We start from the raw sequence: 14478 nt of genomic DNA on the forward strand, positions 1-14478 counted from the left end.
TGTTGAAAATAAAATCGACTTTTCACAAATATCAGATACTGGCTAAGTGGCTGATATATAGACTGCCATGTGAACAATTCTGGAACACACATAATTAGGTAAGGATGTGGTATTTACTTGGTAAATTATAGTTGGTGCTTTTTTTCCCTTGTTGGACGGTACATTTGATGGCTCCTCATATCATCAGATTTCCCAACAACTTAGCAGAAACACCTTTTAAATTTCAGCATAATATCTAATGGAGATGCCGGGGATTGAACCCAGGACCTCATACATGCGAAGCATGCGCTCTACCACTGAGCTACATCCCCTGCAAAATTGGCTAAAATTGCTTTATTTTCCGTATATAAAGGAAAAAGTGTGAGAAAAGAAGAATGAATGGGGACGTTTCCAAGGGAAAACCTACTATGACTGGCAGAAAGCCAACTTGGGAAGACTGAATGCATCACTTTAAATAAAAATCCTTGGGAATTTGGACTTTCAAAGCTGGACTTTGACGTGTGGATATCAAAAAATTACTCAAAAGTTACTCTTTGCTGGGAACGGAGCGCTCTAAGGTGAATTTCGTTGCTGGCAGGACTCGAACCTGCGCGGGGAGACCCCAATGGATTTCAAGTCCATCGCCTTAACCTCTCGGCCACAACAACCCACAATGTTGAAAATAAAATCGACTTTTCGGAAATATCAGATACTGGATAAGTGGCTGATATGTAGACTGCCATGTGAACAATTCTGGAACACACATAATTAGGTAAGGGTGTGGTATTTACTTGGTAAATTATAGTTGGTGCTTTTTTTCCCTTGTTGGACGGTACATTTGATGGCTCCTCATATCATGAGATTTCCCAACAACTTAGCAGAAACACCTTTTAAATTTGAGCATAATATCTAATGGAGATGCTGGGGATTGAACCCAGGACCTCATACATGCGAAGCATGCGCTCTACCACTGAGCTACATCCCCTGCAAAATTGGCAAAAATTACTTTGTTTTCCGTATATAAAGGAAGAAGTGTGAGAAAAAAAGAATGAATGCCGATGTTTCCAAGCGAAAACCTACTATGACTGGCAGAAAGCCAACTTGGGAAGACTGAATGCATCACTTTAAATAAAAATCCTTGGGAATTTGGACTTTCAAAGTGGGACTTTAACGTATGGAGATCACAAAATGACTCAAAAAATGACTCTTTGCTCAGACCAGAGCGCTCTAAAGTGAATTTCGTTGCTGGCAGGACTCGAACCTGCGCGGGGAGACCCCAAAGGATTTCAAGTCCATCGCCTTAACCTCTCGGCCACAATGTTGAAAATAAAATCGACTTTTCACAAATATCAGATACTGGCTAAGTGGCTGATATATAGACTGCCATGTGAACAATTCTGGAACACACATAATTAGGTAAGGATGTGGTATTTACTTGGTAAATTATAGTTGGTGCTTTTTTTCCCTTGTTGGACGGTACATTTGATGGCTCCTCATATCATCAGATTTCCCAACAACTTAGCAGAAACACCTTTTAAATTTGAGCATAATATCTAATGGAGATGCCGGGGATTGAACCCAGGACCTCATACATGCGAAGCATGCGCTCTACCACTGAGCTACATCCCCTGCAAAATTGGCAAAAATTGCTTTATTTTCCGTATATAAAGGAAAAAGTGTGAGAAAAGAAGAATGAATGGGGACGTTTCCAAGGGAAAACCTACTATGACTGGCAGAAAGCCAACTTGGGAAGACTGAATGCATCACTTTAAATAAAAATCCTTGGGAATTTGGACTTTCAAAGCTGGACTTTGACGTGTGGATATCAAAAAATTACTCAAAAAATACTCTTTGCTGGGAACGGAGCGCTCTAAGGTGAATTTCGTTGCTGGCAGGACTCGAACCTGCGCGGGGAGACCCCAATGGATTTCAAGTCCATCGCCTTAACCTCTCGGCCACAATGTTGAAAATAAAATCGACTTTTCACAAATATCAGATACTGGCTAAGTGGCTGATATATAGACTGCCATGTGAACAATTCTGGAACACACATAATTAGGTAAGGATGTGGTATTTACTTGGTAAATTATAGTTGGTGCTTTTTTTCCCTTGTTGGACGGTACATTTGATGGCTCCTCATATCATCAGATTTTCCTACAACTTAGCAGAAACACCTTTTAAATTTCAGCATAATATCTAATGGAGATGCCGGGGATTGAACCCAGGACCTCATACATGCGCTCTACCACTGAGCTACATCCCCTGCAAAATTGGCAAAAATTGCTTTATTTTCCGTATATAAAGGAAAAAGTGTGAGAGAAGAAGAATGAATGGGGACGTTTCCAAGGGAAAACCTACTATGACTGGCAGAAAGCCAACTTGGGAAGACTGAATGCATCACTTTAAATAAAAATCCTTGGGAATTTGGACTTTCAAAGTTGGACTTTGACGTGTGGAGATCAAAAAATTACTCAAAAATTACTCTTTGCTGGGAACGGAGCGCTCTAAGGTGAATTTCGTTGCTGGCAGGACTCGAACCTGCGCGGGGAGACCCCAATGGATTTCAAGTCCATCGCCTTAACATCTCGGCCACAACAACCCACAATGTTGAAAATAAAATCAACTTTTCGGAAATATCAGATACTGGATAAGTGGCTGATATATAGACTGCCATGTGAACAATTCTGGAACACACATAATTAGGTAAGGGTGTGGTATTTACTTGGTAAATTATAGTTGGTGCTTTTTTTCCCTTGTTGGACGGTACATTTGATGGCTCCTCATATCATGAGATTTCCCAACAACTTAGCAGAAACACCTTTTAAATTTGAGCATAATATCTAATGGAGATGCTGGGGATTGAACCCAGGACCTCATACATGCGAAGCATGCGCTCTACCACTGAGCTACATCCCCTGCAAAATTGGCAAAAATTACTTTGTTTTCCGTATATAAAGGAAGAAGTGTGAGAAAAAAAGAATGAATGCCGATGTTTCCAAGCGAAAACCTACTATGACTGGCAGAAAGCCAACTTGGGAAGACTGAATGCATCACTTTAAATAAAAATCCTTGGGAATTTGGACTTTCAAAGTGGGACTTTAACGTATGGAGATCACAAAATGACTCAAAAAATGACTCTTTGCTCAGACCAGAGCGCTCTAAAGTGAATTTCGTTGCTGGCAGGACTCGAACCTGCGCGGGGAGACCCCAATGGATTTCAAGTCCATCGCCTTAACCTCTCGGCCACAACGACCCACAATGTTGAAAATAAAATCGACTTTTCGCAAATATCAAATACTGGCTAAGTGGCTGATGTGTAGACTGCCATGTGAACAATTCTGGAACACACATAATTAGGTAAGGGTGTGGTATTTACCTGGTAAATTATAGTTGGTGCTTTTTTTCCCTTGTTGGACAGTACATTTGATGGCTCCTCATATCATGAGATTTCCCAACAACTTAGCAGAAACACCTTTTAAATTTGAGCATAATATCTAATGGAGATGCTGGGGACTGAACCCAGGACCTCATACATGCGAAGCATGCGCTCTACCACTGAGCTCCATCCCCTGCAAAATTGGCAAAAATTACTTTGTTTTCCGTATATAAAGGAAGAAGTGTGAGAAAAAAAGAATGAATGCCGATGTTTCCAAGCGAAAACCTACTATGACTGGCAGAAAGCCAACTTGGGAAGACTGAATGCATCACTTTAAATAAAAATCCTTGGGAATTTGGACTTTCAAAGTTGGACTTTAACGTATGGAGATCAAAAAATGACTCAAGAATTACTCTTTGCTTGGACCAGAGCGCTCTAAAGCTATTTTCGTTGCTGGCAGGACTCGAACCTGCGCGGGGAGACCCCAATGGATTTCAAGTCCATCGCCTTAACCTCTCGGCCACAACAACCCACAATGTTGAAAATAAAATCGACTTTTCACGAATATCAGATACTGGCTAAGTGGCTGATATATAGACTGCCATGTGAACAATTCTGGAACACACATAATTAGGTAAGGGTGTGGTATTTACTTGGTAAATTATAGTTGGTGCTTTTTTTCCCTTGTTGGACGGTACATTTGATGGCTCCTCATATCATGAGATTTCCCAACAACTTAGCAGAAACACCTTTTAAATTTGAGCATAATATCTAATGGAGATGCTGGGGATTGAACCCAGGACCTCATACATGCGAAGCATGCGCTCTACCACTGAGCTACATCCCCTGCCAAATTGGCAAAAATTACTTTATTTTCCTTATATAAAGGAAAAAGTGTAAGAAAAGAAGAATGAATGGGGACGTTTCCAAGGGAAAACCTACTATGACTGGCAGAAAGCCAACTTGGGAAGACTGAATGCGTCACTTTAAATAAAAATCCTTGGGAATTTGGACTTTCAAAGTGGGACTTTAACGTATGGATATCAAAAAATGACTCAAAAAATTACTCTTTGCTCAGACCAGAGCGCTCTAAAGTGAGTTTCGTTGCTTGCAGGACTCGAACGTGCGCGGGGAGACCCCAACAGATTTCAAGTCCATCGCCTTAACCTCTCGGCCACAACAACCCACAATGTTGAAAATAAAATCGACTTTTCACGAATATCAGATACTGGCTAAGTGGCTGATATATAGATTGCCATGTGAACAATTCTGGAACACACATAGTTAGGTAAGGGTGTGGTATGTACTTGGTAAATTATAGTTGGTGCTCTTTTTCTCTTCTTTTAGGGCCACAGTGGTGGAGATTAACGCGTTGACTTTGACGGCCCTAAACATAACACATACTCTAAGACGTAAGATCATTTTTTATGTATTTATAGAGGCCCATATCATACTTGCCTAATAAATATATAATATAAAACAGGGTGCATTCTATTTCCAGATGAATGCAATGATGTGTTGTTAGAAACTCCAAACAAAGTTGTAAGTGGAAGTCGTTTTTGTTATTACTTTAACTCTTTGGGGAATTCTGATAATTTAGTAGGTCACATTATTGAACATTATTTAAAATAAAATGCAAAATGAATACTTCTAGTGTTCTGTTACCGACAATACAATGTAATGGTTGCCCTATGTGGGCCCTTAATCTTAGAATGATATAACGTATCATACCAGATGGGGTTGGTGCCATTAATGTTTTTGATTCGTTTAGCCATCAGCCTTTACACATCAAAGTACTGGGATCCTAGCCAGGATCTGATATTGGGATTTGCTATTTTTTTCTGAACTGTAAAGGCTGGTGCATGCGTCTGCGTCTTTACGCACCATCGTGTCGACACACTTATTTTAATTCATGGTTCTAAAAGTCTTGCGTGTGTTGCAGAGCAATTCACCTCCAGAACAACAGGTGGAGTAACATTTTTTGTTGAATCTGACCTAGAGAGTCACGTCTTTGTGTGTGGAAGTTGTTGGTTTGTTTATTTATTTATCAGAGACTTTATTGCCCCGTGCATCCACACTGCTGCTTTTCATCAAGGACACATTTGTGCCGTGTTTTCCTCCACAACTTTGCGGCAATCTCCCTCCATGAATTAGCGGCCATCCGCACGTCCTTATAGTCCGCCAATGTCTTGTAGAAGTGGTCATATTTACGCATTTCTTTGGACAAAAGCTCTTCAATCTGATCCGTCCTCTCGTAAACATTCTTGGTTTTAATAATGGCGGTATTGTGCTATGAAAAGGGAAATGTGAAACTCCATAAAGGTTGGAGTTAGCAGACCAATCACAGCCTTGTGCGCTGCGGGAGGCTTGCTTTGCTTTTGACGCAAGCCTAGAAAAATGGGTCGACGCACGCAAACACGCAAGGAGTTGTGAAAAGGCACGCAAGGGACACTCAAGGGACACGCAAGGGTCTGCGTGTCCTTGCGACTCACTGAAAACGCAGAAGCATAAACTAGGCTGTATAAATAAAAGTGTGCAATACACTACTTTTGAATTATCCAGTTCTGCACATTGTTAAATGTTAAGTGTGTCTTACACACACACACACACACACACACACATTTAACAGCCTGAATCACACTGCTGAGTGATTTCCTGTTCATTTGATGGGATATAATCCCACATGATCACTGAAATGCAGCAGCCCAGAGCAAACAATATTCAGCACAGAGATTGTCGTTTGGCCATTTGGTGACTCACAGTGAATTAACATGTACACAAATGAATAGATCGTGTTTTCTGTCCAGATTCAAAAAGTGCAAACATTCACGTTATCTTTAAAAAAGATCTAGTGGGTGGCATTTCTGTGAGTGGTCGGCCTTTTCACAAAATAGTCTGACTGACATTCCACAGAAATCCCTGATGGTTCGGAAAAACAGGAGATACAAATTAGAAGAATATTTATTAACCTGGAGTGTGCTGTCAGTTATGTCAGTACTGTGGGGGGTTGCATGAGTGGAGCCTGTGTATGCAATGTCGTACGTGGGGACAGAGCATAAGTCTAACCACTACCCCAATTACTGCTTGCTTCCACTGCTGATATGTGGGCATAGACTACATGTCACCACAAAGATAATGTCATTTGCATTTCACAATGCTGAAAGTTAATAATGTATTCAGGAAAATCCAATTCTTCTTCTAAATAAACTTATATTAAGTAAGTTGATATATGTTGTCTTTCAATTATTATAAGTTCATATATCTTTACAAACTCTGGTTCAGCAATAGCAACTCAATTTGTTGAACCACCATTATGCCCAATTATGCCTAAATGTCACTAATTTGCCTCATGCCTAAATGTATGTATATTGTATGAAATTAACAATCTACTCATAATTTAGCCTCTACGTGAAAGCCCAAATCACGTAATATTTTATTTATATCATCGTAAACAAATTCAAGCAGTAAGGGTAGTAGTTTTCATTTTCCTGTCACAGGTCAAGTGGATGATCGGACTGTTCCATTCTGCAACAGCCAGAGGGGTGTTGCCAGAAGCCTTCACATCAGACCCACAGATGAGGAACGTCTCACCCTCTGCAATTAGCCAACAGACAGGAGATGGGGGGACGTCGGGCGTGTCTTTCGCCAATAGAACGCGTATGTGGCTTTGAACTTACTCTTTAGAACAATTATGTTGTGTTTATTTAGTTATTCTGAGTCACTCTGTTGGTTGTTGTTACCCATCCTAATTTGCAAATATCTTGTGTGGGTAAAGTCCCTACTTTCCCACTTTACCTGCTCTGCCAGCTTCACGTGTGCCTGGGTCCCTCACACCCCCTGGCCACATACATGCAGAGGAACTGCTGCTCCTGCAAAGCACTCAGCTACATAATTGATCGACTTATGCAGAGGGGCTGGACAGCAAACAAACTCATGAGTCAGGAAAGCATGTAGCATGTGCACAGGCCATGAACTGCTCTGCACTTAAATAATACACCAGCGGCACTGTTTCTATTTAGAATTCAGTGCCGACCAGGACACTTTCTACTCTCAACACGCAACATGCTAGACGGTTACGAAGCCTTTGGAATGTAAAACCAGACGGCGAAATCCTGAAATAAAGCTTGAGAAGCATTTCTCTCCTCTTTTTGAATACCATAAATAATAATGAACATAATAATGAACATTTCCTATCCAGTGGCCTTTCAGCCTTATGTGACTAATCAACAAGACTTGGGTCAACAGCCTGTTTGCAGCTGCCTGGCAGAGGAGGCGAATAGAGGAGAGGAGATCTGTCATGTGACAGCAGTCACACATCTGGCCGGTCGGCTGCTCGCGGGTCTTTAATATTCGCAGGAACTCCCAGGAATCCGTTGTAAAAAAAAAGAGAAACCACAATGAATAATTGATGCACGCGGTGCCACAGCGCTACTTCCTTCTGTTAATTAGATTCCAAGAAAAAAAAAAAAAGTGAGACTGCAAAAAAGGTAATAAAATAAGAAATCAAGGTATTATTTCCAAGCTGCTGGCACAGCTGTTAAGGTATGCTGAGTGTGGGCTTGATTATTAATTCTTTTAACGACCTGCTGTCCACTGGCTGACCTCGAGCTGCAGAGCTGCTTGACTATGTATAAGAAGTGGACTTCATTGTGACGTCAACCAATGGCTCGTGGACTGATGATTTGCCTCGGGTTCGGCAATTTGAATGCCGTCGCCATTTTGTTTTTTTCGCAACCGAAGTGAAAGTCACCAGACTCGTAATGTGGAGAGTGACCCAGAGAGGCTGTACGCGGCTCCTAAGATGATCTATAACATAATAAACACTAAGTCAACATCATGCATCGAAGAGTCTTGAAACTACAGATTTACACCAAACACTGAGGGAATAAATGAAGAGAGAAGTACAATTACATTAAACGCTGACGCTTTTATCCGAAGCAACTTAAAATGAGTAAATAACAGAAAATAACCTGAAAAACAATGACCAATAAAGTACGATTTATTCAAGAAAGCAAAACTAAAGTGCTATAAGTAAGAGCCATCATAAGTGCTACTTCCAGGTATGTTGTTAATTCGTGTCAGAAGCAGAACTTTCTGCTGTCTGCATGTCATTGTGGTCCCATTCCACCATTTAAGAGGCAGGACAGTAAACAGTCGGATGTTGTTGTTTAGCTCTGCAGTGAAGGGAGAGGACTGGTTACCAGTGAAGGGAGAGGACTGGTTACCAGTGAAGGGAGCGGACTGGTTACCAGTGAAGGGAGCGGACTGGTTACCAGTGAAGGGAGAGGACTGGTTACCAGTGAAGGGAGAGGACTGGTGACCAGTAAAGGGAGCGTGATGGTGTGGAGGAATGAGGGTGAATTTAAACAGCAGTGGAGCTGCTGCATTCTGGGTGCGCTGCAGATCAGACCTGCTAGGAGGATGTTACAATAGTCAAGGCGTTAGATGACCAGAACTGCGCTGTGTTCTCCTGATGTTGTGCAGCATGTACCGTATGTATGTAACGTGTTGCTGCTGGAATGTTAGCGCTGATAGAAGCAGTGAGGGAAAGTTGACTGTTGAGTGTCAAACCGAAGTTCCTAGCAGCAGGGGAGGTGAGGACGGAGTTGTCAAAGTTGTCGTTGGTGGGAAAGCCTTTCCTTGGAAGGAAAAGAAGTTCAGTCTTGTCAAGGTTCAAATTAGAGTAATTAGCTTTTACACATAGAACATTTAGAGCAATCTCCTGAGAGAGAGTCTCGTTTTTATTCGACCCCACCGTCCATCCTGACCTCCTCCCTCTGTGGACTCTTCTCTTTCTCTTTATCAGCAGAAATATTCTGCGGTTCTCTGAAATAAGGCAGATAGTTTGACACTGGATTTAGTTGAAAACCAGATACTTCTTAGGAATTAGATCTTGATGGGCCACCAAAATGATGGAGGTGAGAACTTGTTGGTACTGTAATGTATCAGTAACCCTGCACTGCTGGGTGATGTTTATCATCATCTGAGACATCTTTATGAAACTGCATTCAAATGTTCAATCTTGAAATGGAACATTTTTTGAGAGGGGGGGTGGGGGGAGTTGTACTGTACATGTAGCCTTGTGGTGTAGGCACCACTGCTAGATTGGTTGCCATGGCTACACATTTTTGGGAAAGAAGCTAAGGCACGAATCAAAAGCCTACTTTGTTATTTGCTTTTTAAATCAGTATTTAAGCCATTAATCACAAAAATCTGTTGAATGATTTGCGGATGTTTTCTGATAATATTGAAGAAATAATCTTATATTTTAAATCTTTAGTTAATTTCTGTGGAATTTCTTTTACTTTAATATCTGTATTTACATTTTGTGATCAAACTTAAGCCACCTTTAAATGACACCCAACATTTCCTGTGTGTGTTTTAAATCTAAATCCCTCTGGTAGATATGATGCTGTTTACAGCTGGGGTTTGTTTAACGTAGGAGGAGTACCCCCCCAGTGTCACCAACTGTTTCACAATGAAAGGTACTAGCAATGCAGCAAAGTTGATGAATCTAATGTGAAAAGCTGCCAAGTCGGCAACATTCAAAACCTGTCCCTCCGATCCTTCCCTAAGAGACGGCCCCTCAAAATTATCATTATCAACTGTTGTTGGTACACAATTTTTAAGCTAGCAGCCTGGCGATTATCGAGTCCACAAGCTTACCTAACACATTTTAAAAATAGAAAAAACATAGACTGGTTCTCTGCCACCATTCGAGCCTTGTTTTGTTACTTCGGTTACAAAAAAATCATTTGTGAGGGCGACAACATTTCCCTGGAAAAGTCTTTCGGGTATGCAACAATCATTGACTCTCACTGTCCATGTTGACGTGAGACAATGTCTGCTCTACGTCCCGACCCTCTGTGTCACACACACAGTTGGTGCTGCACAAGTCGTCTGTTGCCACAGGCAGAAGTTGCCATTTTGAAATGCTCAAGATCGACGCAGGGACGCCATATACATCTCTGGCAACAAGCAGCTAACAATCAGTCACATTAAGCCTGTGGCCAAAGTAACCCAAAGCATACTTTACTTTATGGTCTATTTGACTCTATATTGACCAAAAGGAACAAAACAAACATTATTGTGAATCGAAGAAGATATGTAACTAGAGATTGCGACCTGAACCTGTATTGTCGATTGAGGTAAGAGATGAAGCGAGTGTCATTTTCTCATAGACTTCAATACCATAAGACTCATTTTGAGTCTGCTCTTAAGAGAGGATGCACTTTTTAAGATACTTCCGCATTGGCGCCACTGGTCAGGACCAAAGATTGCTGCCATTATACTCAAGACTCTGGCTTCCTACATCAGCGTAGTTGTTAAAACCATACGACACGCAGGTGATGTGCATTTTCTGCAGAGCTGTGGGCTACAGCCATTTATAGAGCAACCAGATAGTAGTCCATCTGTTTGCTAAAAAATCCAGGTTAAGGATTGCAGGAAAGACAGAAGGGTGAAGGTCTCCATACTGGCAGCAGTTACGGTTTCCTGCCACACTTTAGCCTTTGTGGCTTTGGCTACCAACTGTGCAGCAAAACTCCCTGAGCTGTTAAAACAGCTGCAGACGTTGGAGGAAATGTAAATGGTCTGTACTTGTATAGCGCTTTTCTAGTCTTCTGACCACTCAAAACGCTCTAACACTACATGACACCCATTCACACACTGATGGAGAACCATACACAGTGACACCCGCACATCAGTAACTAACATCCACACACTGTAGTCGCAGATACAGGAGCAATGTCTTGCCCAAGGACACATCGACATGCGGGTTAGCCAGGCCTGCGATCAAACTCACAACCCTCTGATTGGAGGACAACCGTGCTCCCCACTCACCCACAGTCTCCCGTTTCATGTATGTAATGCAACATAAGAACAGGTTTGTTTTAGAGCTCTAAAGGCTAATATCTATGTGTGTGTGTGCACAGCTGTGCACAGTCTGTAATGACTATCATTGTGTATTCTGTGAGAAATCACAGTTCAGCGACCCATTACATGTGTCTTCCGCATAATATTTTGAGATACAACTATAATTGTATCATTGGTTTGGGCCGTATTACTCCACTAGCCCCGATGAGATGATGCATCGTTTTCATTAAAGGCTGATATGCGAGACGTCAAAGGATGTGGTGCAATGCTGAAATTACCCAGTACCCTCTGCGGAGACAGAATCAAAGAAAAGATAAGGTCTGAATCTGACATATGCAGTATTTCTCTCCCTGAAGCGCATATCTGTGCCTGAATGATGCAATACACAATATACATTATGTATTATGTCATGTAAGTTGCTGTAAACCCAGTGTAATAATAAAATACACACACAGACATTGGAAGTGCAATATCAAAAGTGCGTTTTAATGGCTTGTCCAGCCCAATTTGGATGAAAGTTTATACGCTGCTCATTGTGGCTTTGGTTTATATATACTTTTTATGCCCCACGTCTGATTCAGGTACAGTGTTGACGCACTTATCATTATCATATGTTAGGGACATACAACATATATTATTTCAAATATTGTGTAACTGCCATTGGTCATCATTTGCTCAAAGTAATGTGAACAATATGAAATTAGAGCTCTAGATTGTAGTCTTCTTCAATACAACATGATGTTCATTGTGTAGATTACGGTGAAGTTAAAGTAACATAGACCATAAAGCCTTGTATGCTTTAGGGTGGGCTTGTGGTGATTGACAGATTGGTGGTACTGCCTTAAATGTATCCGGCATCTTGACATCTCAACTCCTCAGCATTCAGCATTGGCTGCAAAAGAAACATGGTGACGTTCATAATATGATTGAACTTGAAGATTCAAAAAAGCAGTCAGCAAACACCAAACAATGGGTAACATCAAGATGACTACTGGTCCTTCTTCATAAACAGAGAAGACGGGCCGCGCTGACTGTGTGTGACCCACAAAGGGATAGATGACTGTAGCGGTGCTGGAGCTATCTCCGCGGGTTCCGGAGAGGGACACTCGGACACACAGGTGGGAGTAACAACAGGCTTTTATTTTAGACTGGTTTGGTCACTCGTCGCCTCCGCTCCTCGGCCTCGCCCCTGAGCGTCTGTCTCAGTCTCTCGCTCCAAGTCCTGCTCACTATGGACCACTTTGAAGATAAAAGGCTATAGAGCTAGATACCACCAAGTGATCCGGGCGTTGGCATCCTTCATGCGGTGGAGCCACTGCAGCGGAGCATGGTCCGAACAGAGGGTGAAATGGCATCCCAGGAGGTAGTAACGCAGGGAGTCGACCGCCCACCGTATGGCCAGGTACTCCTTCTTCACCGTACTGGACCTGGCCTCTCTCTCCGACAGCTTCCGGCTGATGTAGAGGACCGGGCGGTCCACCCCCTGCACCTGCTGGGACAAAACGGCCCTCTGTTCGACGCATCAGTCTGCAGGCTAAAAGGGAGAAAGAAGTTAGGTGTATGGAGAAGTGGTTCCCCACAGAGGGCCTGTTTCACCTCCTCAACCGCCCACTGGCACCGCTCCGTCCACTGGACCGGATCTGAGGCACCTTTCCAGGTCAGGTCAGTCAAGGGGCTGGTCAGCTCGCCGGAATGAACCTCCTGTAGTAACCCGGCAGCCCCAAAAACTGCCTCACCTCTTTTTTTGTCTTGGCAGGCTGCGATGGCTGCAGTTTTGTCTACCTGAGGGCGCACCTGCCCCCCGCCCAAGTGGTACCCCAGATACCGTACCTCCCTCCGCGCAACTGCACACTTCCCCGGGTTGGCGGTGAGCCCGGCCTGCCTCAGGGACTCCAGCACCACGCCCACCCGCCGCACATGCTCCGCCCACATGGTGCTGTAAATGATGACATCATCCAGGTTGGCAGGAGCATATGCAGTGTGCGGATGCATCACCTGGTCCATGAGGCGTTGAAAAGTGGCTGGGGAACCGAACATCCCAAAGGGAAGAGTGGTGAATTGGTATAACCCAAACGGAGTGGGGAAAGCTGTCTTTTCCCTGGACTCCGGCGACAAGGGAATCTGCCAGTAGCCCTTGGCTAGTAGTTTTGGACGAAGGAAGCAATACAAGTAATTTTTCTCCCGGTGTAAATTGTCTCAGCTTGGCCCCTCTGTTGTACAGCCGTTGTTGACGCTCCACACCCCGCCACCACAATGACAAACTTAATATCAGGGGGGAAAATCACGTCTTTTTCCACTGCTTTCTTGTCAATAAATAAGATTTAAATCCCTCTGTATTGTTATTTGACTGTGTTTCATTAGGTAACAGTTGATCAAATAAGCAGCCTACTACTACTACTAAACAGAAGAGTCTGTAAGAGACAAACATGGTGTTGACAAAAGCACCGTTGTTTTAAAGTTTAAGTTATAAGTCTTGGATTCACAGTTTAAGTTATGTGTTTCAACACGGAAGAGTTTTGACCCCTATTACAGGAAAAGTAAGTTGTTTACAGAGTAAACAGACTCTAAAAACTTTCTATATATATATATATATATATATATATATATATATATATATATATATATATATATATAATAAATAAATACATGCTATCAGATAATTTTGAAACAGGTACAGTGTTATCACACACGGTGCAACAGCTGGTAACACTGATCTAGGGAGCCTTGTTAAACTAAAATCTCAAGTTCAAGCAGTCACTTATATGGTAATTTGGAAGGCAAAACGCTTCTTTACAAGTATTTTATTTGGAATGATCAGCTGCATTAACGAGCTATGTTTAGCTGTAAATGTAGTAGAAAGTAGTTCTTTAAACAAAAAACATTCATACCAGCTTCCTGTTTTTATTCTGAGATATTGCCAACAGCTAGCTTGTCTCTTACTTGGTGAAAGTAACTCCATCAGTATGAAGAAACATGTTAGGAAGTAGCCAGAGTGCCCACCAACCCACAAACTGAGATGTAAGCACCTCGGCCCACGGCTGGAGAACTACCTTTATTTTTCTATTATTTTTTCTTTTTTGGAAGAGGGACTCTGTTTATACATTATATATATATGTATATATACATAAACATAAACATATACGTGTGAACTTAAATCCAAGCATGATATGACCCTTTTTAAGAAAAGAGACATGCTAACAGTTTTTTGCTGATTCGGATTCAATGCTAAGCTAGGGTAACCTCATTAA

At 42.1% G+C, this 14478-nt stretch overlaps 12 non-coding genes across 12 annotated transcripts; all 12 read right to left on the bottom strand.

The window, feature by feature from the left end:
• Positions 1–239: 239 nt before the first annotated feature.
• On the bottom strand, positions 240–311 carry trnaa-cgc (transfer RNA alanine (anticodon CGC)). The gene has a single exon. It is a non-coding gene; the product is annotated as a tRNA-Ala (tRNA).
• A 254-nt stretch (positions 312–565) lies between these two features.
• Positions 566–647, bottom strand: trnas-uga (transfer RNA serine (anticodon UGA)). Its single transcript has one exon. It is a non-coding gene; the product is annotated as a tRNA-Ser (tRNA).
• A 245-nt stretch (positions 648–892) lies between these two features.
• On the bottom strand, positions 893–964 carry trnaa-cgc (transfer RNA alanine (anticodon CGC)). Its single transcript has one exon. It is a non-coding gene; the product is annotated as a tRNA-Ala (tRNA).
• A 255-nt stretch (positions 965–1219) lies between these two features.
• trnas-uga (transfer RNA serine (anticodon UGA)) lies at positions 1220–1298 on the bottom strand. The gene has a single exon. It is a non-coding gene; the product is annotated as a tRNA-Ser (tRNA).
• Positions 1299–1536: 238 nt separating this feature from the next.
• trnaa-cgc (transfer RNA alanine (anticodon CGC)) lies at positions 1537–1608 on the bottom strand. The gene has a single exon. It is a non-coding gene; the product is annotated as a tRNA-Ala (tRNA).
• A 254-nt stretch (positions 1609–1862) lies between these two features.
• On the bottom strand, positions 1863–1941 carry trnas-uga (transfer RNA serine (anticodon UGA)). Its single transcript has one exon. It is a non-coding gene; the product is annotated as a tRNA-Ser (tRNA).
• Positions 1942–2496: 555 nt separating this feature from the next.
• On the bottom strand, positions 2497–2578 carry trnas-uga (transfer RNA serine (anticodon UGA)). Its single transcript has one exon. It is a non-coding gene; the product is annotated as a tRNA-Ser (tRNA).
• Positions 2579–2823: 245 nt separating this feature from the next.
• On the bottom strand, positions 2824–2895 carry trnaa-cgc (transfer RNA alanine (anticodon CGC)). The gene has a single exon. It is a non-coding gene; the product is annotated as a tRNA-Ala (tRNA).
• A 255-nt stretch (positions 2896–3150) lies between these two features.
• Positions 3151–3232, bottom strand: trnas-uga (transfer RNA serine (anticodon UGA)). Its single transcript has one exon. It is a non-coding gene; the product is annotated as a tRNA-Ser (tRNA).
• A 245-nt stretch (positions 3233–3477) lies between these two features.
• trnaa-cgc (transfer RNA alanine (anticodon CGC)) lies at positions 3478–3549 on the bottom strand. The gene has a single exon. It is a non-coding gene; the product is annotated as a tRNA-Ala (tRNA).
• A 254-nt stretch (positions 3550–3803) lies between these two features.
• On the bottom strand, positions 3804–3885 carry trnas-uga (transfer RNA serine (anticodon UGA)). The gene has a single exon. It is a non-coding gene; the product is annotated as a tRNA-Ser (tRNA).
• A 245-nt stretch (positions 3886–4130) lies between these two features.
• Positions 4131–4202, bottom strand: trnaa-cgc (transfer RNA alanine (anticodon CGC)). Its single transcript has one exon. It is a non-coding gene; the product is annotated as a tRNA-Ala (tRNA).
• Between the last annotated feature and the right edge of the window lie 10276 nt (positions 4203–14478).

Source organism: Gasterosteus aculeatus, chromosome 5, assembly GCF_964276395.1.
Source record: "Gasterosteus aculeatus chromosome 5, fGasAcu3.hap1.1, whole genome shotgun sequence".
In the NCBI taxonomy this organism is placed as follows: Eukaryota; Metazoa; Chordata; class Actinopteri; order Perciformes; family Gasterosteidae; genus Gasterosteus; species Gasterosteus aculeatus.